The following is a 26,625-nucleotide window of genomic DNA, read 5'->3' on the forward strand; positions in this document are numbered from 1 at the left end:
AAAAGGAAGGACTTGGGTTACTGGCCTTCAAGAGACCTACGTTTCTCACATAAACACAGACAAAACGGACTTTATTAAGCCTATGAGAACGGCCCTAAAATGGGTAATCAAGTAGGTGACTTACCCACAACAATAAAGAAAATCTGAATAGGGAAAAGATTCTGACACTTAGACTTAGTAATATTTCCTAAAATTCTGATTTACTGCGATTTTAAAACTAAAACTATTGAACCAAAAAAAAAAAAAAAAAAAAAACCCTGTATTTTGGACTTTGGGTTGAGGACATAATTACTACAGAGTTCCTACAGCAAATGAACCCAGCACTACACAAGGTATCTCACGTGCACTAATCCGCCTTAATCCAACACGCCTGCGCTGCAGACAGAGTTCATCTCACGTGTACTAATCCAATTTAATCCAACACGCCTGCGCTGCAGACAGAGTTCATCTCACGTGTACTAATCCAATTTAATCCAACATGCCTGCGCTGCAGACAGTTCATCTCACATGTATGAATCCCACTTAATCTAACATACCTGCGCTGCAGACAGAGTTCATCTCACGTGCACTAATCCCATTTAATCTAACATACCTGCGCTGCAGAGTTCATCTCACGTGTACTAATCCGATTTAATCCAACATGCCTGCGCTGAAGACAGAGTTCATCTCACGTGTACTAATCCAATTTAATCCAACACGCCTGCGCTGCAGACAGTTCATCTCACATGTATGAATCCCATTTAATCTAACATGCCTGCACTGCAGACAGACTTCATCTCACATGTACTAATCCGATTTAATCCAACATGCCTGCGCTGAAGACAGAGTTCATCTCACGTGCACTAATCCCATTTAATCTAACATGCCTGCGCTGCAGACAGACTTCATCTCACATGTACTAATCCGATTTAATCCAACATGCCTGCGCTGAAGACAGAGTTCATCTCACGTGTACTAATCCCATTTAATCTAACATGCCTGTGCTGCAGACAGACTTCATCTCACATGTACTAATCCGATTTAATCCAACATGCCTGCGCTGCAGAGTTCATCTCACATGTATTAATCCAATTTAACCCAACACACATGGGCAGCAGACAGAATTCATCTCACGTGCACTAATCCGATTTAATCCAACACGCCTGGGCTGCAGACAGAGTTCATCTCACATGTACGAATCCCATTTAATCTAACATGCCTGTGCTGCAGACAGAGTTCATCTCACGTGTACTAATCCCATTTAATCCAACATGCCTGCATGCCTGCGCTGCAGACAGAGTTCATCTCGTGTATACTAATCCGACTTAATCTAACATGCCTGCGCTGCAGACAGAGTTCATCTCACGTGTACTAATCCGATTTAATCCAACATGCCTGCGCTGCAGACAGAGTTCATCTCACGTGTACTAATCCCGATTTAATCCAACATGCCTGCGCTGGAGAGTTCATCTCACGTGTACTAATCCGATTTAATCCAACATGCCTGCGCTGCAGACAGAGTTCATCTCACGTGTACTAATCCGATTTAATCCAACATGCCTGCGCTGCAGACAGAGTTCATCTCATGTGTACTAATCCGATTTAATCCAACATGCCTGCGCTGCAGACAGAGTTCATCTCATGGGGCTCGGGGTGGGGGAGGAGCATAAACACAATGTTCGCCCAGGACTGTGGTGGTTCATGGGTGGGTTTCCTCCTGGTGGATTGAGATAAAAATGGTATTCAAGTCTCCTAAGTAGGATGGGGAGAATCATCTACAAAAGGCAGTGAAAGGGCTGGGCAAAGCAGCACTCACTTTTTTAAAAAAATATTTTTATTTATTTATTTGACAGAGAAAGTGGGGGAAAGAGAGAGAGAATGGGTGCGCCAGGGTTTCCAACCACTGCAAATGAACTACAGATGCTTGTGCCCCCTCGTGCATCTGGCTAACGTGGGTCCTGGGGAATCAAACCTAGGTCTTTTGGCTTTGCAGGCAAATGCCTTAACCGCCAAGCCATCCCTCCAGCCCAACACGCCCTTTTAGTGCCATCCTGTCCTGGTCTGGGTTGGCACAGCTGGTATGCAACAGAGCACAGATTCCTGTCTCGAGAGGGTGGACCCAAAACCTGGCGCCCAGGAGAACGAGCCCGACAGGCCTCAGGAAGGACTGGGACTTGCCCAAGACCCTGCTTGGTGAACCTCCCATGGACCGGACGGCGGACCTACTCTGTACCATGACGAGCACAGTTTGCTAACAAGATTCTGGTAGGGGCTGGGGAGGTGGCTTAGTCATTACAGCGTTGCATGGGAAGTCTAAGGATCCAGGTTTGATTCCCCAGGTCCCACGTAAACCAGATATACAAGGTGGCAAATGTTTGCAGTGGCTAGAGGCATGCCCATTTATTCATTCTCATTCTCTCTCTGTGTCTCAGTTTTGTTTTTTTTTAAAAAAAAAAAAAAACAAAGATTCTGGTCCCAGGTAATCAGCCATTACGGAATCTGTGACTGCCTTCCTCCCTTCACTCTTATCCTGACCAAGCGAGCCAGGCTTGGCCCAGCAAGAGCCTTGTCTTTTCTTAATAACTCTTACACACACACATACATGGGGGGGGGGGGCACAGGCCCAGAAGTGCATGGGCACGTGAGGTCATTTATTCTCCTTTGTAAACTGTAGTGACCTACTCTTGAGATATAATTTTGAGCATGATTTCTCAGAATAGTGATTTCTGGAGCAGAAGGAGAACACTTCAGGAGAGACAGAGGCAGGCTGAAGACCTCAGGCAGAAATGAAGCAGGATAATAGATGAGTCTACAAAAAAATCTCAAACCTCTATAGCACCAAGAGCAAAATTTAAAAACTGGGGGAAACCTGTACAGCAGCCTAATAACTGAAACACAGAAACCAGAGCTTATGACACAAGAAAACACTAATCTCTGACAGACTCCATGAACAAAGTGCGCGGACAACCTGTTCACTGAGGCTGCTCGTCTAGAACACATTCTATCCAACTCACTTCAAAGGAAAAAATGAAATTCCTCCAAAATCAGGAGTGGTGGCGCAAGCTTTTAATCCCAGCACTCAGGAGGCAGAAGAAGGAGGATTACCGTGAGTTCAAGGCCACCCTGAGATTAGAGTGAATTCCAGATCAGCCTGAGCTAGAATAAAAGCCTATCTCAAAAAAATAAAGAAGAAAGAAAAAGAAATATCTCTTCTCTGAAAACTACCAAGTAGTAGTTTAGGGAGACGGCTCAGCAGCTAGAGGGGCTTGCTTGTAAAATCTGACAGCTCTGGGTCGATTCCCCAGTACCCATGTAAAGCCAGATGCACAGAGTGGGACGTGCACCTGGAGTCCATTTGCAATGGCAAGAGACCTTTGTGTGCCTATTCTCTTTCTCTGCTTGAAAATATTAATAAATAATTTCTTTTTTTTTTTTAATTACCACGTAGCTGGGCATGGTGGCACACGCTTTTAATCCCAGTACTTCGGAGGCAGCAGTAGGAGGATCGCCATGAGTACCAAGCCACCCTGAGACTAAAGAGTGAATTCCAGATCAGCCTGGGCCAGAGTGAGACCCCGCCTCAAAAAAACAAACAAACAAAAATTTATCAAGTATGATTACCACTTTGCTAGTGGGAGCAAACACTAGTAGAACCATATGGCCCATTGCAGTAGTATCACTCTGGACCTCCGCATCTCAAACTCTTGGATTCAGCTTCCACGCACCTAACGTGAAGACAGCAATGACAAGAAACACAGAAAACCCAAAATGCTGATCACAAAGGCTCTATAGTACTGAAAACAGGTTCCAGGGGCCACGAGGGATTAAATGAATCCTGAATCTTCCATAAACAGGACACTTCACAGTGCTTAGAAATATTTAGATAGCTCCATATTACAAATCAAACAATGATAAAGTTTTATTATAGTGAAAATAAAATGTATAACAACATTCAAAATATTTCAACTAGGCATAAAATATATAAGTGAAATAATGGAAGAAAACCATACCAAAGCTAAAGACACCTGTGTATGGTAGGATTACCAATAACTTTTTAAAACTGTGTTTTCTGCACTGGAAAGATGGCTTAGTGGTTAAGGCACTTATCTGCAAAACCAAAAGACACAGGTTCAATTCCCAAATACCCACATAAGCCAGATGTACAAAGTGATACATGTGTCTGGAGTTCATGTGCAGCGGCTGAAGGTCCTGGCATGCCCATTCTCTATCTGCCTCCTTCTCTCCTCTCTCTTTTTCAAATAAATGCAATAAAACATAACATTTAAAATCAATACAACTGGGTCTTCTCTGAATGTTCCTATAGCACTCAAATCCATGAGCATGCACTACTTTTGTGACTATGAAAAAATATTAACAAGGCTGGGGAGATGGCTCAGAAGTTAAGGCGCTTGCCTGCAAAGCCTAAGGACACAGGTTTGATTTTCCAGGTCCCATACAAGCCAGAAGCACAGGGTGGAGCATGCGTCTGGAGTTCATCTGTAGTGGCTAGAGGCACTGGTGTGCCCATTCCATGCCCCCCCCCTCTCTTCATCTCTCTCTGTCTCCTTCTGTCTCTAATAAGAAAATAAACAGATTTAAAAAAAATTTTAAGGTGGTAATAACATCAAGGGTAAAGACAAAGTGAACCTCAGATGGATCTAAAAGTGCTCCCGTATTTCTGCAGGTACCAAAATCTGGGTGTCAGGTAAGGCCATCCCAAGAAGAAAGTCACTCTGGGTTATACTCGGCCTAGAAAAACATGAGTCACCTTCACATGAGAATAAAACCTACATGCCCCACATGTCAGACAAAACATAATTGTAAATTCATTAACCAGAGACTTCTCCACAGAGGACTGAAGCACGTACACAAAAACTCGCCACAGGCCAAACAAGCTGAGCAGGAAGTTCACTAGGAACACGCCAAAACCAACCACTGTTTCCACGACTCCAGAAACCACTGCCAACGCATGTCTGTGCACAGTGAAACGAACACAAACCCTCTCCAGAGCCTGTTAGACTTCCAAAGAAGAGCATGAGGCCCAGGGCACACGCTTCTGAATGGCAAGTCTCAGGCGACGCAGACACTAACGCTGTAGAGGATGGACCTCTCAGATTCTGATGTGACGATCCTAGCACCAACTGCTAACTGCAGCGTCCTCCCTACACTGGTCCTCCTCCGACCGCGGTGTCCTCCCTACGCTTGTCCTCCTCCAACTGCAGCGTTCTCCCCACGCTCATCCTCCTCCAACCGCAGCATCCTCCCCACGCTCGTCCTCCTCTATCTGTACTACATGCAAGCCTAGGAAGAAGACTCACGTGACAGCTGATCTGCACCTCGTCTACATGATCATGGCCTCCGAAAGAACCATTACTCCTGTCACAAATTCACCCAGTTCTGTCTGGGGGCCTGGCCACAAAGTCATGACTTTAAGCAGAACATAATTTATGTGGAGAAAGTAAGAAACATTCAGGGAGAAGCCATTTGGAGTGTAGCCAGTAGAATACTGTCTCATCCCTGAAACCCAATGCTGGTGCACTCCTCGTGAGGAACTGAGATAGTGCAACAAAGGTCCTGTTGCAACACACAATCTGAATGCTGCAGTCGGGTTTGCGTTGCTTGTAGAAATCACCCAACCAAGAGCAGCTTGAGGGAGGAAGGTTTATCTTGGCTTACAGGCTGGTGGGGAAGCTCCATGATGGCAGGGAAGCCAATGGCATGAGCAGAGCGTGTACGTCACTCCCTGGCCCAGTAAGATGAACAACAGGCGAGTGTGCCAAACACTGGCAAGGGGGAGCTGGCTATAACACCTATAAGCCCATCCCCAAGAATACACCACCTCCAGGAGGCTTTAATTTCCAACTGCCGTCAGCTGCGGAGACTAGCATTCTGAATACCTAAGTTTGTGGGGGACCCTGGAATCAAACCACCACACTGAAGAAACAAATGAATGCCAAACACGTGCCTAGGCACTGTACAAGCCAAAGTGTCCCAAATTTCCCAGGATGGCAGCCTAGATCAGCACCCAGGTAGTGGACTGAGCACTGACATCAGCTGACTCCTGCAGGGCTGCCTCTGGCTGGGACAAACCACTGCTGGGCTGCCCCCCAGTGGGCCCAGGGAAGCGGAGGCTCAAGCAGGCAGAGCAGCCCAATGCACGGCGGTACCCTGCCTGAGCTCCAGAGCACCTGCGCCTCTCCAGGGGGACAGGGAAGAGGAGCAGAGGAAGATCAGGATCCATAAGGGCCCAAGGTGACAGTGAGAACAGCAGTCATGCAAAGCCAAGAAATATCCCCCCCCCAAAAAAAAAATCCAACCAAGCTCGCTCCCCCTCGCCTTCCACGGCATCCTGGAAAGAGAACTTCGTATCGCAGAATCAGACCTTCGCACTTTGATTGTGTCCCTCGACCAAAAGAATAACTGCTTAAAAACCATGTAACAGTCTGCCCTAACCATAAAACAGAGCATATTTCTCCCCACATACAATTCCCCTCAACCCTTGAGGCAGGAAGGGCCCGCAAGATCTTCTTTTTCCTAACCCTGAATTTCAGGGGCAGGAGAGAGGGCTTTGTGGTTAAGGTGCTTGCCTACAAGATGGCCCCGGTTCTATTCCCTAGGACCCATGTAAAACCAGATGCATAAGATAGAACAGGCATCTGGAGTTCATCTGCAATGGCAAGAGGTCCTGACGTGCCCATTCTCTCCCCCCGCCCCTCTCTGCTCACAAATAAAGAGAAAAAGAAATCCAAATTTCAGTGAGGGAATCTCAGCAAGTGAAATCTCCCAGATGAAATGCTGGCTAGTTTCTTGAAAGTCTGAGGAGCAAGCCGTCTCCAAGTGGGCTATCCCAGGACTGCCTGTATGAGAACTCTGTTGTAAGCCAGTGCACAGTTCAGTCACTCCAGCCAGTCTAATAGCCAAGACAGGCAGGTAGTACACACATAAATGTCCTCGGTAATGGTGATAGTGCAAGATTTCACCGTGCTACGAGGAACAGACACAAGTTAAAATATGCACTGTTTATTTCTGGAATCTTCCATTTAATACCTTTAGACTGAGGATAACTGAAACAGAGGAAAAAAAACTGAGGATAACTGGTAGCTACTGTACCACACACTTAATCACTGATTGCTTCAGTCTCTTATGTCATTACCACAACAAATGTGCCAAAATGCCACAGTCTAATGTCTTTTCAACTCAAGATCTAGCTGGAGATCATCATTTAAAACACAGATTAGGGGCTTAGTGGTTAAGCACTTGCTCAATTCCCCAGGACCCATGCAAGCCAGATGCACAGGGTGGCACAAGTATCTAGAGTTCATCTGCAGTGGCTGGAGGCCCTGGCACGCCCATACTCTATCTGCCTCCTTCTCTGTCTGTCGCTCTCAAATAAATAAATAATAATGAAATAAAAACACACAAATTTAATGACCTCCTCATGAGAGGCAGTATTTTTTTTTTGATTTTTATTTATTTATTTGAGAGCGACAGACACAGAGAGAAAGACAGATAGAGGGGGAGAGAAAGAATGGGCGCGCCAGGGCTTCCAGCCTCTGCAAACGAACTCCAGACGCGTGCGCCCCCTTGTGCATCTGGCTAACGTGGGACCTGGGGAAGCAAGCCTCGAACCGGGGTCCTTAAGCTTCACAGGCAAGCACTTAACCACTAAGCCATCTCTCCAGCCCAAGAGGCAGTATTAAATGCAATAGTCTTTGCTTCCCACCTCATTTCCTGGTATACTGGTGATTTCATTTTAACTATTTAACTGACAGTGTGTTGCAGTCAGGTCCGCATTGCTGGTAGAAATCACCCAACCAAGAGCACCTTGTAGGAAAAAGTTTATTTTGGCTTACAGGCTCGAGGGGAAGCTCCATGATGGCAGGGAAAACAATATGAGCAGAGGGTGGACATCAACCCCTGACCCACATAAGGTGGACAATAGCAACAGGACAGTGTGCCAAACACTGGCATAGGAAACTGGCTATAACACCCATAAGCCCACCCCCAAAAATACACTGCCTCCAAAAGGCATTAATTCTCAAATCTCCATCAGGTGGGAACCTAGCACTCAGAACAACTAAGCTTATGGGGACACCTGAATCCAATCACCCCATTTCACCCCTGGCCCTCATAAACTGATATCCACACATGACGTAAAATACAATGCATTCAGTCCAACTTTAAAAGTCCCCATAGTTTTTATCAATCCCAATGATGTTCATACATCCCCATAGTCCAAGATCTTTTAACTGAGCCATAATACCAAAAAGTCTCCCCAAAACCATAATGGCACAGAACATTCACACTGCAAAAGATGGCATTGGGCATAACAAAGAAATATACAACCAGTACAAGATTTAAAACAATGAAGGCAAGCATCAAACTCTGTAGCTTCAAGTCCAACAACTCTAGTAAGTGACAAATCTCCAAATCCGATCATTCTAACCAGCATAAGCCCGCCCCCAACAATACACTGCCTGTAGAAGGCATTAATTCCCAAATCTCCATTAGGTGGGAACCTAGCATTCAGAACAACTAATTTTATGGGCGACACCTGAATCAGACCACCACATGGAGGTAGCAAATCCAGGCTGTTCCTCACTTGTCACACAGAATGCTCAGGTGGCCCCCAAGAGCTAGTCTGGATGTTTAAAAAAAAAAATTTTTTTTTTTCGAGGTAGGGTTTCACTCTAGCTCAGGCTGACCTGGAATTCACTCTGTAGTCTCAGGGTGGCTTTGAACTCGTGGTGATCCTTCTACCTCTGCCTGCCAAGTGCTGAGATTAAAGGTATGCGTCACCATGCCTGGCTTTAAAAATTCATTTTTCAAAACAGTCAACTTTTCCTTTGTCCAAGTTTGTTTTGTTTGTTTGTGTGTGTGCGTTTGTGTCCCAACTTTCCACTTCAATAAATTAACTGGCTGCCTGGAGACACATCTTGGCAAATATGTCACTTTGTACTGCTTAGATGAGAGACTTCTGTCATCATTTAAACTTCTCCTCTGTACCAATAAGCCTTAGAGCCAGTGTGACCCGTCTAGGAGTTAACCGCCACTGCTTCCCACTCCATGGAAGATCGCCTACAGAGAACTGACTCAGCTCGTAATCCTCCCATGGTATCTCTCCCCCACCCCAGATCCTTCTCCCGTCTCATGTGAAGAGTCCTATGCATTTCAAAATTAACCCTAACCCTCCACCCAGTGTTGCCTCAATCCCTGTCCTTCTCTCCCATGCCCTGCGCTCAAGCCTCACTCCCTGTCTTTAAGATCACCGTCCTCCCTGACTCTTCCTTGACCCTAAGCTACTGTGACCGCCCACCAACCTTAAAGGACAGACGAAATGACCACCTGTAGTCATGCAATGCCCAGAGCTTTGTCCTCTGGATTCTGTCTCTCCTATGTCACTGACCACTCTTGTAACACGCCTGCTGCACAGGACGGTGAGAACAGCCCCTCACATGAGACAAGCTCCTTCCCGTGGCCACCCCGGCCTCCTCCGTGTCTCCCATGGTTCCTGCTCTGTCTCTTCCAGAAACTTTTCTTCTGCCTGGCCAGTTCTAATTAACACATGTGCCCCGAAGACAGGAGCTTGCTTCTTCTATTTCACACTTTCTTCTTTTCTCATTTTTTAATATTTATTTGTAAGACCAAGAGAATGAATGAGTGAATGTGTATATGCCAGGGCCCCTTGCCATTGTAAATAAACTCTAGATATAAGCACTCCTTTGTGCATCTGGCTCTATGTGGGTTCTGGGGACGTAAACCCGGAACATCAGACATTGCAAGATAATGTCTTCAACTGTTGAAACATCTCTCCAGCCCCGCTCTCATGCCTTATGTGACAGCTCTATGGCAATAGTTCATTATTCTAGCACTCTGCCCACACTGGAATTTCTTTTTTTTTCTTTTTTACTTTCTTGGTTTCTCAAGGTAGGGTTTTGCTCTAGCCCAGGCTGACCTGTAATTTAGTCTCAGGGTGGCCTCGACCTCACAGTGATCCTCCTACCTCTGCCTCCCAAGGGCTGGGATTAAAGACATGCGTCACCATGCCCGGCCTCTACATTCTTTCTTGAAATATTTTATTTTTCATTTATTTGCAAGCAGAAACAGAAAGAGAGAGGGGAGGGAGAGAACAGTCATGCCAGGACCTCCTGCCACTACAAATGAACCCCAGACATATGTGTCCCTTTGCACATCTGGCTTGAGATGGGTCCTGCAGAAATCAAACCAGAGTCATTAGGCTTTTTCAGGCAAGCACATTAACTGCTGAGCCATCTCTCCAGCCATACACTCTTGATTAAAATCTTCATGTTGATAACATCAACCACCAGTTCTTAATGATTTTTAATATGCCAAGTACAAAACCACCTAAGAGGCTGGAGTGTGAATCAGATGAGACAAGACACTGACCCTGGAGGCCCACCTGCCTGGGCTGAGTGACTCGGGACGAGTCTGATTTATCCTGACCTCACGAGTCCAGCATGCACCATCCACGTGAGCCTGAGGGAGCTGCAAAGCCTCCTAGTGCCTCCCGGCCCATGTGGGGAATGCAGGTACACAGCCACTTTCTCCAAAGATCGTGAAGGGACTCATCAATCTGTGAAATCTGTGTACGATGCTTACGAGGGTTCAGTGCATAATAAGGTGTGAATAAGCTAGTCTTACTATTGATGTTATTCTCCTAAAACCCTGATGAGACCAAGCTATTATTTTATCAACTTACACAGTGAGAAGATGAAGGCGGGTTACTGTGAGTCACAATGGAACCTCAAACTCCAGACATTCAACTCTCAAGTTTTATGTCCCGTTAAAATTCAAGTTTTACTTGGGTGCCCTCTCTGGCTCAGGGCGCCCGTCCTCGGCCCTCATGTGCCCGGCTTCTAACCCCCAGCATACTGTTTGTCCTCATCCTGACACTCACCGTCTTGCTACCTTAAAAAAAAAACCACACATTTTTTGTCCAGGCATGGTGGTTCACGCTTTTAATCGCGGTGTTCAAGAGGCAGAGAGGCAGGAGGATCACCGCCACCCTGAGACTACACAGTGAATTCCAGATCAGCCTGCGCTAGAGTGAGATCCTACCTCAAAATAAGAAAATCACATTTTAAAATTGAATCTTGGGCTGGAGAGTGCACTCAGCAGGTATTTGCTTGCAAAGCCTAGGTCTGATTTCCCCCAGTACCCATGTAAAGCCAGACACAGAAACTGGCACATGTATCTGGAGTCCCTGAGGTGGAAGGCCCTGGCATGCCCATTCTCTCATATTCTCTCATTCTTTCTCTCTCTCATAAGTTAATTAACATTTAAAAATGAACCTTGTCACACTCCTTAAAAACCTTTAAGACCTAGTCCCAATATATTTTACCTCTCTCTCTCTTTTTTATTCATTTGCAAGCAGGGAAAGGTAGAGAAAAGAGAGACAGAGAGAGTGGGCGCAGCAAGGACGCTAGCGACTGCAAGTGAACTCCAGATACAAGAGCTACTTTGCACATGGCTTTACGTGAGTACTGGGGAATTGAACCCAGGTCTTTAGGCTTTGCAGGCAAGTGCCTTAACCACTGAGCCACCTTATCTTACCTCACTCTCCAATCTCTCTTCCTCTACATCTAATCTCACTCTAGATTACCTTTCGCTCCAAATCCAGTTAAGTGTCTTTTCCCCTAGAGCCTCCTCAAAATCTCCTTCATTCGTCAAGACACATTCAAATCACAATGCACAAAATCACAAGTGGGACCCCAATGGGCACCACCTTCCTTGGTAGCAAGTAGTTTTAGAGTATAATGTCCTCCCACCTGCTTCTAAAAGGCCCAACAGACCAATGTTTATGAAGTTAACACATCCTTATATTTCAAAAAAAAATGGATGGGGGCTGGGGAGATGGCTCCACAGTGTGTGTGTGCATGCAAATAAATAATGTGGGTGGGGGGCGGTTTTCAAGGTAAGGTCTTGCTCTAGCCCAGGCTGACCTGGAATTTACTCTGTAGTCTCAGGGTGGCCTCAAACTCACAGTGATCCCTCTACCTCTCCCTCCCGAGTGCTGGGATTAAAGGCGCACACCACCAATGCCTGGCTCAAGTATATATATTTGGTTTTTTCGAGGTAGGGTCTCACTCTGGCCCAGGCTGACCTGGAATTAACTATGTAGTCTCAGGTTGGCCTTGAACTCACTGCAATCCTCCTATCTCTGCCTCCCGAGTGCTGGGATTAAAGGTGCGCACCACCACGCCCAGCTCAAATAAATAATTTTTAAATGCATGGGCAAGGTCTAGCACAGCAACTGTAAAATACACATAATTCTTTGTACAAAAATATAATAAATCTCCATCTTCTCATTCTGATCCCACTGCCTGTAAATTTATCAATTTTCACACACTGACAAATGTAAATTATATGCATGTGTCTGTTTTTTCTTTAAATATAGAAGACATCTGTAAAAGCTGGTATGTTGTTTTTCCAATCTTTTTAATACCTAAATAGCATACTAGGTCCGCTTTTTAACACGGGTCTCGGCAGCCATGTATGACTATGGACAGTGTGAGCTCCCAGCAGGAGCTGCTGAGACACGTTCAAAGTAACAACAGTACCCGTCATCAACCCAGTACCGGCTGTTTGCCAGGAACGAAGCTATTAGCGCTTCGTGGACGTTATCTTGTTTAATCCTTGTAACCACCCAAGTACTCCCATCTCACAGAAGACTTAATTAACCCAATTCCACAGCTAGGAGGGACGAGGGATTGGAGTCAACAATGACGGGGCTCCGGAGCCCACACCCTTCACCCCATGCTGTCGCTAACACAATTCTCATAAGCACCCCATACTCTGCCAACGGTGGTGTGCAGGCTTCAGGGAATTCTGGCTTGGAACTCAGGTGGAAGCGGAAAGGACAGTGGGACCCCTTGGCCTACCCTGTAACCACCCCACCTAGGTTCACTGAGGCCCTGTGAGGGGAAACCCCACTGACGTCCTTGTCTCTGCTCGGGATCCCCACGAGACCCTCTTTCCATGAAGACTGTTGGCGTTGTTGGAATCTACAAAATGAACACATGTTCCAAATACGCCAATTTCTAATCCCTGAAAAAAATTTCTGCCACAAACACTGGTGCCGCCATTTTTCACATGGAAAGTCTGGAATCCAGAGAGGTTAAGACGTCTGTCAGTATCAGACTGTTATAAGCAGCAAGGCTTATAACATCCTCAACTTGAGGATCTGAAGGGTGCTGAAGTCTTATCATTTTTTTTTCCTCTCACACATAATAATTCTTTTGTTGTTGTTTTGTTTTCGAAATAGGGACTCACTCTAGCCCAGGCTGACCTGGAATTCACTCTGTAGTCTCAGGCTGACCTCGAACTCACAGCAATCCTCCTACCTCTGCCTCCCAAGTGCTGGGATTAAGGTGTGCACCACCAAGCCCAGCCAGTAACTGTGCCTTTTAATTCCACATACAAATGTCCACACACACATTCAGGTAAGTCCACAACTGACTGCAAGTAACAGACCCAACTTCAGTGGCTTAACCAAACAGAGACTTTATTTTCCTTACCCTCAGTGAAGAGATAAAGGAATGAGATCTAGCACGGTAGTTCTAAAGGCCAGTCCCTTCTGAGCCTCCCCCCACCATGCTTAACCTTCCGGCCTCTTATCTTTAGTCACAGGACGGTGTGTCCACTTTCTCCCGAGAGGGAAACCAAGCACAAAGAAGAGAAGGCCCACAGGCACCCTCAGAGCTCGTCCTCTTCTGCGAGCTTTGATTCGGACGACCCAGCAACTCAAATTTCGCTGAGCAGAGAAAGGTGACTGTATTTGGGAGCTTTCTCAGTTGTGCAAAGTCACACACTGGGGGGGAGGGGAGAGGGGGAACAGAAGAATGTGCAAGTTTAAAAAAACATCCAAGCAGCTAACCCCGAGGAGGCATGCTGAGACCAGGTGCGCTCACACCTAAGGTCCCCGCGGACTCACAGGTTCAAGGCGAGTGTTTCCTGACTCACCACAGTTTCCCTTCCTCTCTCTCACTTCCCGCAGCTGGAAAGCCACAGGCTCAGCTGACGCTCACATCACTCAGGAGAAAAAGGGGAACGCGCTCCAATCCCACCTCCAGCAGAGAAACCCTTCCTCCCCTGCCCGCTGCTGCTGGGACAGTGAGCGCCTTCAGGGAAACAAGCTCGCTGTGCCCCTGCAGATCCGCTGGGAAGTCACCATGAGACGAGGAAAGGCCACAAAGTCCTACCCTTGCTTTACTTTCTTCCAAATAAAGTACAGTCAATTAACTTTCCCTATTAAAAAAAACCCTCATCCAGCTCTAGTGGTGACATGACATTGGTGCAAAGTTGGACAGATGGACAAGAGGGCCATACCTCGCCAACGGAGGGTGGGAGGCTAGATCCGAGCACAGAAACACAGGACAGTGGGGCACATCTAGTGACGCGGCCACACCACGTCACCTTCACACTATGAGTTGACACACTCCCAGGGGACCTACCCATTTCTTCCCAAGGAAGAAGCTACCTTTCTTGGTCACTGATTCATGTCTTGACACTGGAACCAACATTTTGAGTCTCTTTCATGCAGCAAATTTACCCCGCTGCTAGGTGCAGCAGACCTGCTTGCTAGAGAGGGGTACTTCAAACAGCTGCCTCCCTACGTCACAGGAAGACCCTCGACTGCTGCGGTCAGCAGGGCGTCCAGGCAATCTCAAGCGCCGCAGTCTGGGCTGCTTGCACAGGATCTGAGTCATGGGTCCGGGCCAGGCTGACCGGCGCTCCCTCGGTGCAACTCAAGTGTGCACCATTGCTTCAGCGGTGGACGTTTCTCGGTGCACTGCCATGCAGAAACAACTAATGCTGTCTACTTTCCACTGCCTACACTTGCCAACAAAAACAAGGATAGACGTGCGGGCCAGTCAGAATGTGAGTCACACCAAATTCCAGGGAGATACAGCATCCAAGTTGAGTCACGAACGGCGACAGCAAGCCCCACCTGGCCCACAGACTCCAGACCCACATTTCAAGACGAGAAACCGTTCAATATGCACAGGCTGCTCCACGGTTAGCTCGGAGACACCCTCCTCACCCCTAAACGGCCCACATAACAAGCACAGAACTTGTGGGAGGGCACACTTCTAGTCTAAACTATAGGTGGGTGTTTCAGATCCTTCAAGGTGGAAGAAAAAATGAAGTAAAGAAACCACCCCCCTCCCCGGGCTGGAGAGATGGCTTAGTGGTTAAGGCACTTGCTTGCAAAGCCAAAGGACCTTGATTCGATTCCCCAGGGCCCAAGTAAGCCAGATGCACAAGGGGGCGCAAGCATCTGGGGTTCGTTTGCAGTGGCTGGAAGCCCTGGGGCGCCCATTTTCTCTCTCTCTCTCTCTGCCTCTTTCCCTCTCTCAAATAAATAAAAATAAAATATTTTTAAAAGACAGAAACCACCCCCTTTGCTCCCTAGCACCAATTATGATCATATCTAAAATAAAGAATGCAAAACTCAAAATTAGAAGACTCTCTGAATTGTGCATGGTGGGTTGATTCAACTTAGTTATTTTAGCCTCGAACTCTACTTTAAATAAAACATTCATCTTTGTGAGATACACACACACACACACACACACATATGTGACAAAGGCTGTAGGGGTTTTCCTAGGCAATAGGTTCTGACATGCACTGCAATAAATTTGAGAACAAACAACATAGCACACTATAGATGAGGGAACTGCACAGCCCAGAGCAGGTTTTGGACAGTGTGATGACTGAGCTAATTGTAGAATTATCAAGCTTCAGTTGAACCAAAATGCAGGCCAGTGGACAGACACTTTGTCTTTTTCATTTCCAGATGCCACCCAGAACCAAAATGGGACACTGATCTTAACAGCTTTCCGTCTCATACCTAACCCCATCTGTTTGACAATGGATCTAAAGAAAACTATTATTAAGCTCTTCTGAATTAGCTCACAATGACTGCTCAACTGAGATTTTTTTTTCCTCCCTAATTGAAAAATTAACATGACTTTCTAGGGAAATCTATGGAAGCTAATCCATTATTATATAATACTTCTTGCCCCCTGTTTTCACAGTCATGTGGCATTTCTTTAATAAAGAATCAAAGTGGAGTGCCAAACATGAATGGGCATGCATTTAATTCACTTATTCACTCAGTGCTTTGAAAAGGAAAGTCAAGCCAGGACAGAGACACACGCCACCTTTGCAGAGACACAATGTTGGACGAAGTCTTCTCTTGTTGTTGGAAAACTGTGCTGTTTGAGGTAGAAGTGTTTTTAAGCTGGGAGATGAGCGGCTCAAGCAGGGAAGCGCTTGCCTCACAAGCATGAGGACCTCAGCTCAGTCCCTAGTCCTTCCGTCACGGTAGTGCTCCGCTGTGACCCCAGCACTGGAGAGGTAGAGACGGGGATCCCTGAGGTTAACTGGCCAGCAAGTCTAATCTACAGGTGAGCTCCAGGCCAAGGAAAGACCCTATCTCAAAGCCGAAGAAAAGACTCCCTAAGGACGACGCTGCACGTTGTCCTCTGGTCTCCACATGGACGTGTGTGCCACATGCACACCTGCACATGCACATGGACGCGTGCACATGAAAAAATGAAATGAGGGCTGGAGAGATGGCTTAGTGGTTAAGGCGCTTGCCGGTGAAGCCTTAAGGTCCTAGGTTCGATTCCCCAGGACCCACATAAACCAGATGTGCAAGGTGTGACATGCATCTGGAGTTTGTTTGCAGTGGCAGAAGGCCCTGGTGTGCCTACTCTCTGTCTATCTACCTCTTTCTCTCTCTCTCTCTAATAAATAAAATATTTTAAAAACTGAAATGAAAAACTCAAAAACATATTATTATTATTTTTGAGAAAAAGAGGCAGAGAGAGAGAGAAAAAATGGGCATACCAGGGCCTCCAGCCACCGCAAATGAACTCCAGATACATGCACCATCTTCTGCAGCTGGCTTACATGGGTCCTGGGGAATCGAACCTGGGTCTTTTGGCTTTGCAGGCAAGCACCTTAACCACTAAGCCATCTCTCCAGCCTCCAAAATATTCATTTTAACAAATTATCAGTGTAATTAACTACAAGAAACAAATATTTCAGAGGATGTGGGAGATTGTACAGGCAGTAAGCTGGTCAGCAACAGGGGAAAACGACCTGGTACCCTTTTACTTCACACTGGCACAGTGGGTGGCAAGACCGCATAAAAAGTAACACTCCTCAAAGAACTTGTTCCCAAGAACTGATTATGACAACCTTGAGATTAGATACTATTGATCTGGAATTAGAGTATGGGCTGGATTTCAAGTCATGTGACTTGTCAATCTAGCTGACTTCTTTTCAAAATATCTACTGGAATGATAATAGTTGCTTATCAAAACAGATTTAACCAAACCTGATCCCACCTCGTTCAGTAACTCAAACATCCTCAAGCACTCTTCTTTAAAAGTACCATGTATTACTACACCACATCTGTCCTCATTAACATACGCTAAGGAAAAAAACTAATTCAAACTAAGTACATAAAATGATTGTCATTACTCACACTGTGAAACAAATTTAAAGTTTGGTATATTCAAATCCCTAAGCAAGGACTAATGTATTACCAAGAAAACATAAATCTGAATTTGGCACCCCAAGATAACATCCTAAATAGAGGAAGTTTAAAAACTCATTCATAGAGGGCTGAAGAAATTGCTCAATGGTTAAGGCACTTGCTTGCAAAGCCTAATGACCTGGGTTTGGTTCCCCAGGACCCATGTAAGACAGATGCACAAGGTGGCGTGTGCATCTGGAGTTTGTTTGCAGCGGCTGGAGGCACTGGCATGCTATATTCTCTCTCTCTCTCCTTGCAAATAATTTTTTTTTTTTTAATGAAAGCTAACATCCCAAGGATGCATTTTTTTGCTTGGCTGTCTGGTCTGTGCAGCCTCATCTTTTGGTTACAAGCTGCAGTCTCACCGTTCTTATCAGCCAAGGGGATAGAGCTCACCTTAAAGCCTCAGGACTCCACATCTTTCCTACTTAAAAAGTACACTGGGAAAAACAGTATGTTTCACACACCTCCATAGAGCATAAATACAAAAATCTTGTTTACAAACCGGGCATGGTGGTGCACGCCTTTAATCCCAGCACTGGGGAGGCAGAGGTAGGAGGATCACCGTGAGTTCAAAGCCACCCTGAGACTACATAGTGAATTCCAGGTCAGCCTGAGCTACAGCAAGACACTACCTGGAAAATAGAAAAAAAAAAAAATCTTGTTCACAATGACTGCTGACAGAGTAGCAATTTCTGTGCCTCAGTCCAAAACACAAACCAAAATATTAAGTTCCTTACTGTGCCCATCACCATTCTGTCATAGATGGTAGAAGAGGGGGAAAGAAGAGAGGAGGGAGAAAAGGGAAGGAGGGAGGGAGGGAGGAAAAAGGTAAGTAGAACAGGGACCAGTTGTAAGAGGGTGAATGGAAGGGGATGAGGGAGCGGTAACTGGACAGGATTATAATCAAAACACATTCGGTGCACGTGTGAAGATCGTCTGCAAAAGAGTTCAGGTCATTCTGGTAAAGTACACATTCTGTTTACAAAAAGCCTGCTCCTGCTGGGCGCAATGGCGTGCCATGTAATCTCATGAGTTCAAGGCTAACCTGGGTTACATGGCGAGACCCTGTTGGAAAGGAAAGGAAAAGGAAGAGAAAGGAGGAAGGGAAGGAGGAGGGGCAAGGGAAGGGAAGGGACAGGACGAGATGGAAAGCTTGGCAAAAAGCCCGTTCACGCTAGATCCAGGGGTTTTGTAACGAGAGCGCCAAAACACAACTGCTCTGCCTGCTTCAGACACTCTCCTGGCTGGCTGGACAGGCAGAGAAGCCATCTGAGACATCATCGATCCCCACACTTCCTTGGGTTTACCGCACATAACATGACGATTTTCTTTCCCCTCTCCTGGAAATGCCTTTGGGTCAGAGCCTGGGATGCAGCTCTGGACCCACAGTGACGTCCCCGTCACTTCCTCCAGGCCTGGCTGACAGAGGTCCTCATGGCTGAGGGGCTGTGGTCAGAGGAAGGCGTCTCTGCCCTTCTTCTCTCCTTCTTCTTCTCAAACAAAGGCTTCCACCTCTGATGAAGCCAGTGTAGGAATCAGTGTGTTCAGGGTGAACACTTCCCCCCACCCCAGAAAGGTGTGCACAGAAAATGTCCAAGCAGGGGGCTGGAGAGATGGCTGGGTGGTTAAGGCGTTTGCATGCGAAGCGTAAGGACCCAGGTTTGATTCCCCAGTACATGGTGCATGCGTCTGGAGTCCGTGTGCAGCAACTGGAGACCCTGGAGCGCCCATTCTCTATCTGTCCCCCCCCCCCGCAATAAATAAATAAAAATAAAATATATTTTTAAAAAAGGAAGTGTCCAAGCAGGAAAAGGGTTTGAAACAAAAAATAAGTATCAGAAACCCACCAAAAGGCCATTGTTTCCTCTAGATACCCAATGTCGACTTTCAAATCAAGCTCCCTTCCCACTGCTCTGCCCAATTTTTTTTTAAATTTTTCTTGTTTATTTATATATTTCAGAGCGACAGGCAGAGAGAGAAAGAGGCAGAGAGAGAGAGAGAGAGAGAGAGAGAGAGAGAGAGAAGAGTGGGTGTGCCAGGGCTTCTAGCCACTGCAAACAAACTCCAGACGCGTGCGCCCCCTTGTACATCTGGCTAACGTGGGTCCTGGGGAATCGAGCCTTGAACCGGTGTCCTTAGGCTTCATAGCAAGCGCTTAACCGCTGAGCCACCTCTCCGGCCCCTCTGCCCAATTCTTAATGAAAGCGAGGATTTTGGTCCCACATGCTGCCAGCGCCACGTCCCTGTCATTCAGAGTCTGAATGCCACACCCTGCACACTTCCCTGTTTAAAGTCTTCTCTATAAATGATGTCTTGAGAACTCAACCACCAGCCTTCACTCTCTTCCCAGGCAGCCCTCGGCAGCAGCCCCTCCATGGCATCCAAGTTGGCGCCTCAAATGCTTCTGGGTGAAACTCCAAGTGTGCCCCCCAAGAGACCGGGCTTTCCCACAAGCTCACCATGAAGGCACCCCTATCTGACTTCTCACATCTTGACTGGGCTGTGTCAAAGAACATTCCACACGGACGTGTACCAGTCATGCTGACAATCCCATCGCTTAAACATCTACGAAGCCATGAGGGAAAGGAACAAAAAACTCAAAACTTTTTCTTTCTCTCAGACAGCTTCATTTTTTGAGCCCATTGACTCACAAAATTTTTGTGGCTTTTTTCAATATTCCTCACGTCATCCCCAAGCATACTTCCTGAGGTTTCTGTCAGGGAGTTCTCTGGAGATATGGAGGGACTGAGGTGTGTGAAGGGGCGCACTTCCCCCTCTGGAGCTCTCTAGTATTATAGGAAGGATGGGGTTCAGACCCTGAGCACAAACAGTTCCGTGACATTAAGGGCGCAAGATCTGATCAGTTTCCTGACCCAAATGCAGGGGTATTATGGGAAGAATTGGGTGTGGGGTGTGAGTACACTTTTCTGACCAGAGTTCTGGTATTATGAAGAGAGCAGGGTGCTGGTCCTGAGCACAGACTACCGACTGGAGTCCTGGGGAGGTGCATGGTCTGAGCCCAGTCCCTGATCGGAGCTCTGCGCTGTTATGGGATATGAACACAGTTCCCTGGCTCAGCTGGGGAGTACTGTGAGGTCCGAGCACAGTCCCTGACCAACTCTGGGGTACTGTGAGGTCCAGCACAGTCTCTGACCAGCTCTGGGGTACTGTGGGATCCAGCACAATCCCTGACCAGCTCGGGAGTACTGTGAGGTCCAGCACAGTCCCTGACCAGCTCTGGAGTACTGTGGGATCCAGCACAATCCCTGACCAGCTCGGGAGTACTGAGGTCCAGCACAGTCCCTGACCAGCTCGGGAGTACTGTGAGGTCCAGCACAGTCCCTGACCAGCTCTGGGGTACTGTGGGATCTAGCACAGTCCCTGACCAGCTCGGGAGTACTGTGAGGTCCAGTACAGTCCCTGACCAGCTCTGGGGTACTGTGGGATCCAGCACAGTCCCTGACCAGCTCTGGGGTACTGTGGGATCCAGCACAATCCCTGACCAGCTCGGGAGTACTGAGGTCCAGCACAGTCCCTGACCAGCTCTGGGGTACTGTGGGATCCAGCACAATCCCTGACCAGCTCGGGAGTACTGTGGGATCCAGCACAATCCCTGACCAGCTCGGGAGTACTGAGGTCCAGCACAATCCCTGACCAGCTCGGGAGTACTGTGGGATCCAGTACAGTCCCTGACCAGCTCTGGGGTACTGTGGGATCCAGCACAGTCCCTGACCAGCTCTGGAGTACTGTGGGGTCCAGCACAATCCCTGACCATCTCGGGAGTACTTTGAGGTCCAGCACAGTCCCTGACCAGCTCGGGAGTACTGAGGTCCAGCACAGTCCCTGACCAGCTCCGGGGTACTGAGGGTCCAAGCACCCCGACCGGGCCTCCGTCCCGCAGCCCGAGGCTCTGTCCCCGCCCCGCCCGGCCGGCCGGACCCGGGGCGGCGCGCGGGAGGAGGAAGCGGCGCGGGGAGGAAGGAAGGGAGGAAGAAAGGCAGGCAGGCAGGCAGGCAGGGAAGCGCGGGGCAGGGCGCGGCCGCCGCCGACTTACCTGGGCACGCCGCCGCCCGAGCTCCACAAGTGGCGGCTCCGCCTCCCGGGCGCTCCGAGCCCCGCGCCCGCCGCGCTCGGGCGGCCCCGCACGGCCCCGCCTGGCCGTCCGTCCGTCCGCCCGTCCGCCCGTCCGCCTACTCGGCGGCGGCGGCGGCCCGGGCCCGCGCTGACATCACTCCGCCCAGGTGCCGCCTCCTCCTCCTCCGCCTCCTCCCGCCGCCAGCGCCGCCGCCGCCTCAGGCCACGCCCCCGGGTGGGCGGGGCGGGGCGGGCCCGCCGCGCCGCGTCCCGCTGATTGGCCGGGCGCGCAGTCACTCGGCGGCGTGGGCGGGCCTTGCGCGGTCCAGACTGGAAGTGGGCGTCCGCAGGGAGGGCGAGCGAGCGAGACCGAGGGAGGCTGGGCGGGCCTCGAACCCCTGGCTGCCGGCGCTCTCCCGGGAAGACCCCAGCGCCTGGACGTCGGGGTGCCGCTGTCCCCGCCCCATTTAGTGTGTCCCTGCCCTGAAATGAAAGTGCCTCCCAAAGACTTCTTTAAAAAAAAACAAAAAAAACTTTTATTCTATTTATTTTAGAGAAAGAGACTGGGCGTTTCAGGGCCTCCAGCCTCTGCAAGCAAACTCCATACGCATGCACCAACTTGTGCAGCTGGCTGACGTGGGTGCTGGGGATTCGAACCTGGGTCCTTTGGTCTTGCAGGCAAACGCCTTAATCTCTAAACCATCTCTCCTGCACCCAAAGACCCTTTTTTTGTTTTGGGTAGTTTTTTTGTTTGGTTGGTTTGGTTTTGGGTTTTCGAGGTAGGGTTTCAGTCTAGTTCAGGCTGACCTGGAATTCACTATGTAGTCTCAGGGTGGCCTCAAACTCATGGTGATACACCTACGTCTTCCAAGTTCTGGAATTAAAGGTATGCACCACCATGCCAGGTTCCCAAAGAGCCTTTTTTTTTTTTTAAACTCAAAACAGTCACCTCTGGGACCCACTCACTCAGAGGAAACTGAGGACCAGGAGATCCTGGGAAAATCTGGAACCCCACCCTCAGCCATCCAGACCGCGTGGTTAGCTACTGGCCTTCTAGACCATGTGGCCACCTTGGCTTTCAGCAAGGGCAAAAGAATCATACCGTAATTCCCCACCAGAGGGTGAACAAAATTACCTTTTGGCTTCTGTAGGTTTCTGTTTTGAGACAGGGTCTCTATGGCACGGGTTGTCCTGGAAATTGCTATCCTCCTGTCTCAGCCTCCTAGAACCTCAAAACTGAGTTCAGGAAGCCCCGTGAGAATAGTTAGAGTTGAAGGCAACCACTTGCAGTGACCAAGCTTCAAATTACCAACTAATATTTTAGCCCCCACCCACCCACACACGGGCATCGGCTGTATGATGACCCTGCTGGGAAACCAGCAGGACTCTGGGGAGAGGTCTTTCTGTCAGCCTCCTGTCAGACCCAGAGCAGGACTGAATGGTGGGCAGTGGCTCTGTGTATATAGATTTACATATGAGTACCACATGGCATTCATCGTCTTCTCGGAGGAGAATGAATTACTGACTTTTCTGTTGGTTTGGTGCATTTGGGTGTGTGATTATTTTGTGTGTATGTGTATTTTGGCATTGGTTATTTTTTTTAATAGCAGGCTCTTACATAGCCCAGGTTAGCCTTGGCCTCCTAATCTTCTTGCTGCCACCGCCAAATTGCTGGGATGCTTTTCTGTTGTCCTGTTTTAAAAGATAGTTTTACTTATTTATTTGTAAGCACAAAGAGACAGAGAGTGAGTATGGGTGCGCCAGGGCCTCTTGCCTCCGCAAATGAACTCCAGACACAAGCACCACTTTGTGCAGCTGGCATTATGTGGGTACTGGGGAGTTGAAGTCAGGCCTGCAGGATTTGCAAGAAGCACCTTTAACTGCCGACCCATCTCCTGAGCCCTCTGTGGCTTTATTGTTTATTTATTTTTTAAGTATTTTATAGCATGTGGCATAATGTCCCAAATCATCTTCCCAGTCCCGTGTGCATTGAGGGTTAGTGACTTGGTTTTAACATATGGAGTTACGGGCTCAACAAGGTTCTGTATGAAAATTACTCCAGACCACCCAAGACAGACTGAAACTACGGTCCACCTGGCCCCAAAGCTATTTTTCCATTCTGCAACTAAGGTATTGAGTGTTCATATTCCACATGTTTTCAAACACTATAATGCTAGAAAAGTATTCCTGACCCGGGCCACTGCTCCCATACCTTCTTTATACTCTCATCACCCTATGATTTGTCTGACCTACACTATGCGGAAGTTCACATTTGTATTCTTGACACCATTTTCCCCAGCTATCACCTTCCACAGCACTGCAAGATAAGATCCTAAAACAATACTGATTTTTTTTTCTTTTGCCTTAAGCATAGTCCCTTGCAGTTCTCAGCTCACCCTAATCTGGTTTTTATCTTCCCATCTTGTCTCTCTCTTTTCTTCTGGGAGCCTCTCTGCTGCACTCAAATGCGTCCACTCAGCTCCCCGTGTGGAGTGACCGGAACGCCCGCCCTCCCCTCAACATCAGACACGTCCACTCAGCTTCCTGTGTGGAGTGACCAGAACGCCCACCCTCCCCTTAACGTCACACGCGTCCACTCAGATCCCCATATGGAGTGACCAGAACGCCCACCCTCCCCTAACGTCACACGCATCCACTCAGATCCCCGTGTGGAGTGACCAGAACGCCCACCCTCCCCTTAACGTCACGCGTGTCCACTCAGATCCCCATGTGGAGTGACTGGAACACCCGCCCTCCTCTTAACGTCACACGCATCCACTCAGATCCCCGTGTGGAGTGACCAGAACGCCCGCCCTCCTCTCAACGTCACACGTGTCCACTCAGCTCCCCGTGTGGAGTGACCAGAACACTGCCCTCCCCTCAACGTCACACGCGTCCACTCAGATCCCCATGTGGAGTGACCGGAACACCCGCCCTCCCCTCAATGTCACAACTGTCCACTCAGCTCCCCGTGTGGAGTGACCGGAACGCCTGCCCCCCCTCAACGTCAGACACGTCCACTCAGCTCCCCGTGTGGAGTGACCAGAACGCCCGCCCTCCCCCTCAACGTCACACGCATCCACTCAGATCCCCGTGTGGAGTGACCGGAATGCCTGCCCTCCTCTCAATGTCAGACACGTCCACTCAGCTCCCCGTGTGGAGTGACCAGAACGCCTGCCCTCACCTCAACGTCACACGCGTCCACTCAGATCCCCGTGTGGAGTGACTGGAACACCCGCCCTCCTCTTAACGTCACACGCATCCACTCAGATCCCCGTGTGGAGTGACCGGAACGCCCGCCCCCCCCAACGTCACACGTGTCCACTCAGCTCCCCGTGTGGAGTGACCAGCAGGCCCAGTCTCTTCTCCGTGTGTAAGTGATATGGTCTAGTGCTCCTAGATGTTCTTAGTGTTATACATGTGTTTATGCATATCCAGTGAAAGACATTTTCTACCTTCCTGTTAACATTTTACACTCCCGGGGAGGGGGGGTTGAGATGGTCTCTCCATGTGGCCCAGGCTAGCCTAAAACTCAGTGTACAGCCCAGGCTAGATTTGAACTTGCAGTCCTCCTGCCTTCACCTCCTGAATGCTGGGATCACAGGTACGCACCACCCCGGGTTTACCGGACACTGGGGCTCGAATGCAGAGCCCATCTGCGTGCCCTAGCAAGCTCCCTACCAAGTGAGCTACATCCCCGGCCCAACATTTTACATCTTCTGAAAAGCAAGTGCCGTGCTCAGCTCCTCTTCGTGTTCCTTACACCCTAGTCAAAGCAGAGATGTGACTGCTCAGGGCTCCAGAAAATGGCTCATGCCACCTCTTCCCCTTCTGTTCCCTTACACGCACTCAACCCCTAATCAACCTTGGGCAAGATCATCAACCTCCTCTTTCTTTCTCTCACATCTCCATCTCTCCCCTTCCTCCTCCTCCACCCTCTGAATCCCCAGCTGACTCCCTCTGGTATCTTCAGAACACACCACTCAGCCTTCCCACCGCTCCTCCCTGGCCAGTGCCTGTGGCCTGCCCTGGGACGCCTGATGCGCTGGCCACATGGCCTTGGTCAGGGCTTTGGCCCTAGCAATGGGGCGGCTGCCTCCATTCCAAAACCACAGCCGGCGCGGAGGGGGGAGGGGATGGCCACCCCTCCCCCAACATCCCCTCCCTCCCTATGCTGTGGGATGGCGGGATAGAATAACAGGAAGTTGCCTCCCATTCCCACTGCAGCTGGAATGGTGACAGCTGCCACCACGTCCAGAAAACAAAAGACTCCAAGGGAAAGCTGAAAGCCAGCCAGGTTTGGGGCAGCGGTGTCCACACAGGGGTCACACAGAGCCCACCGCGGGGGAAGGAGCCAGCGGGTGGGCTTAGCTTCCTTCTCCCCTCCCCTACACCAGCTCTTACCTGTTCTCCGTTTGGGCTTCACACTTTTAGAAGGTGGCCTACCAATCAGACACATGGAAGCCACTGGGCCTGGGTGGGGGCTGGAGGCGGGAGGGGGCAGGACCCTGCCTCAGAAGAAAGCAGGGTCGTAGATGAGCGTGATGGGAACGCCCCTGGGTGACAGCGAGCTCTCCAGCCCTGGATGATGACTTCTTTTCAACCTGCTCACTCTGACCATGGACGTCTGGTGGCCAGACACTGTCGCTGTAAAAAGCCTTGTAGAGAATAAGGAAGTAGAAGTCTGGGGGAGCCCTAACAGTCAGCTACTGGAGCCACGCGTCTGAGGCCAGGAACCCTTCTTCAGGCAAGAGAGCCAGGAAAATGACTCACCATGGAAGATCCGAGGCCCATTCAGCCAGGGCCTGCTTCTCTGACTCCCCCCCACCCCCACAGGCCTCTGCCTAGAGTTTCCTTGAGTCATTCCAGCCATGTTGTCACAGGGCCACCCCGACCTAAGGAAGCCTCAGCCAGGATCTGCAGGGAAATGGCTCTAGTTCATCACCCGCAGTCAACAGCAAGGTCTGGGGACTTCCTTTCTGGATGGCCAGGAGCAG

The 26,625-nt window shown here is 48.9% G+C and overlaps 1 protein-coding gene across 10 annotated transcripts in view; it reads right to left on the reverse strand.

The window, feature by feature from the left end:
• Positions 1-26,219, reverse strand: part of Ppfibp1 (PPFIA binding protein 1) — a 167,656-nt gene extending 141,437 nt beyond the window's left edge. For 6 of the 10 annotated variants that reach the window (XM_045139569.1, XM_045139572.1, XM_045139568.1 and 3 more), the window contains exon 1: positions 21,609-21,666. The gene's annotated coding sequence lies outside the window, so the exon portion shown is untranslated. Of the gene's footprint in view, positions 1-21,608; positions 21,668-26,032 lie in introns of those variants that run through there. The other 4 variants (XM_045139564.1, XM_045139562.1, XM_045139571.1 and 1 more) reach the window with 4 other exon arrangements.
• Between the last annotated feature and the right edge of the window lie 406 nt (positions 26,220-26,625).

This window comes from Jaculus jaculus, chromosome 22 (genome assembly GCF_020740685.1).
Source record: "Jaculus jaculus isolate mJacJac1 chromosome 22, mJacJac1.mat.Y.cur, whole genome shotgun sequence".
NCBI lineage: Eukaryota > Metazoa > Chordata > Mammalia > Rodentia > Dipodidae > Jaculus > Jaculus jaculus.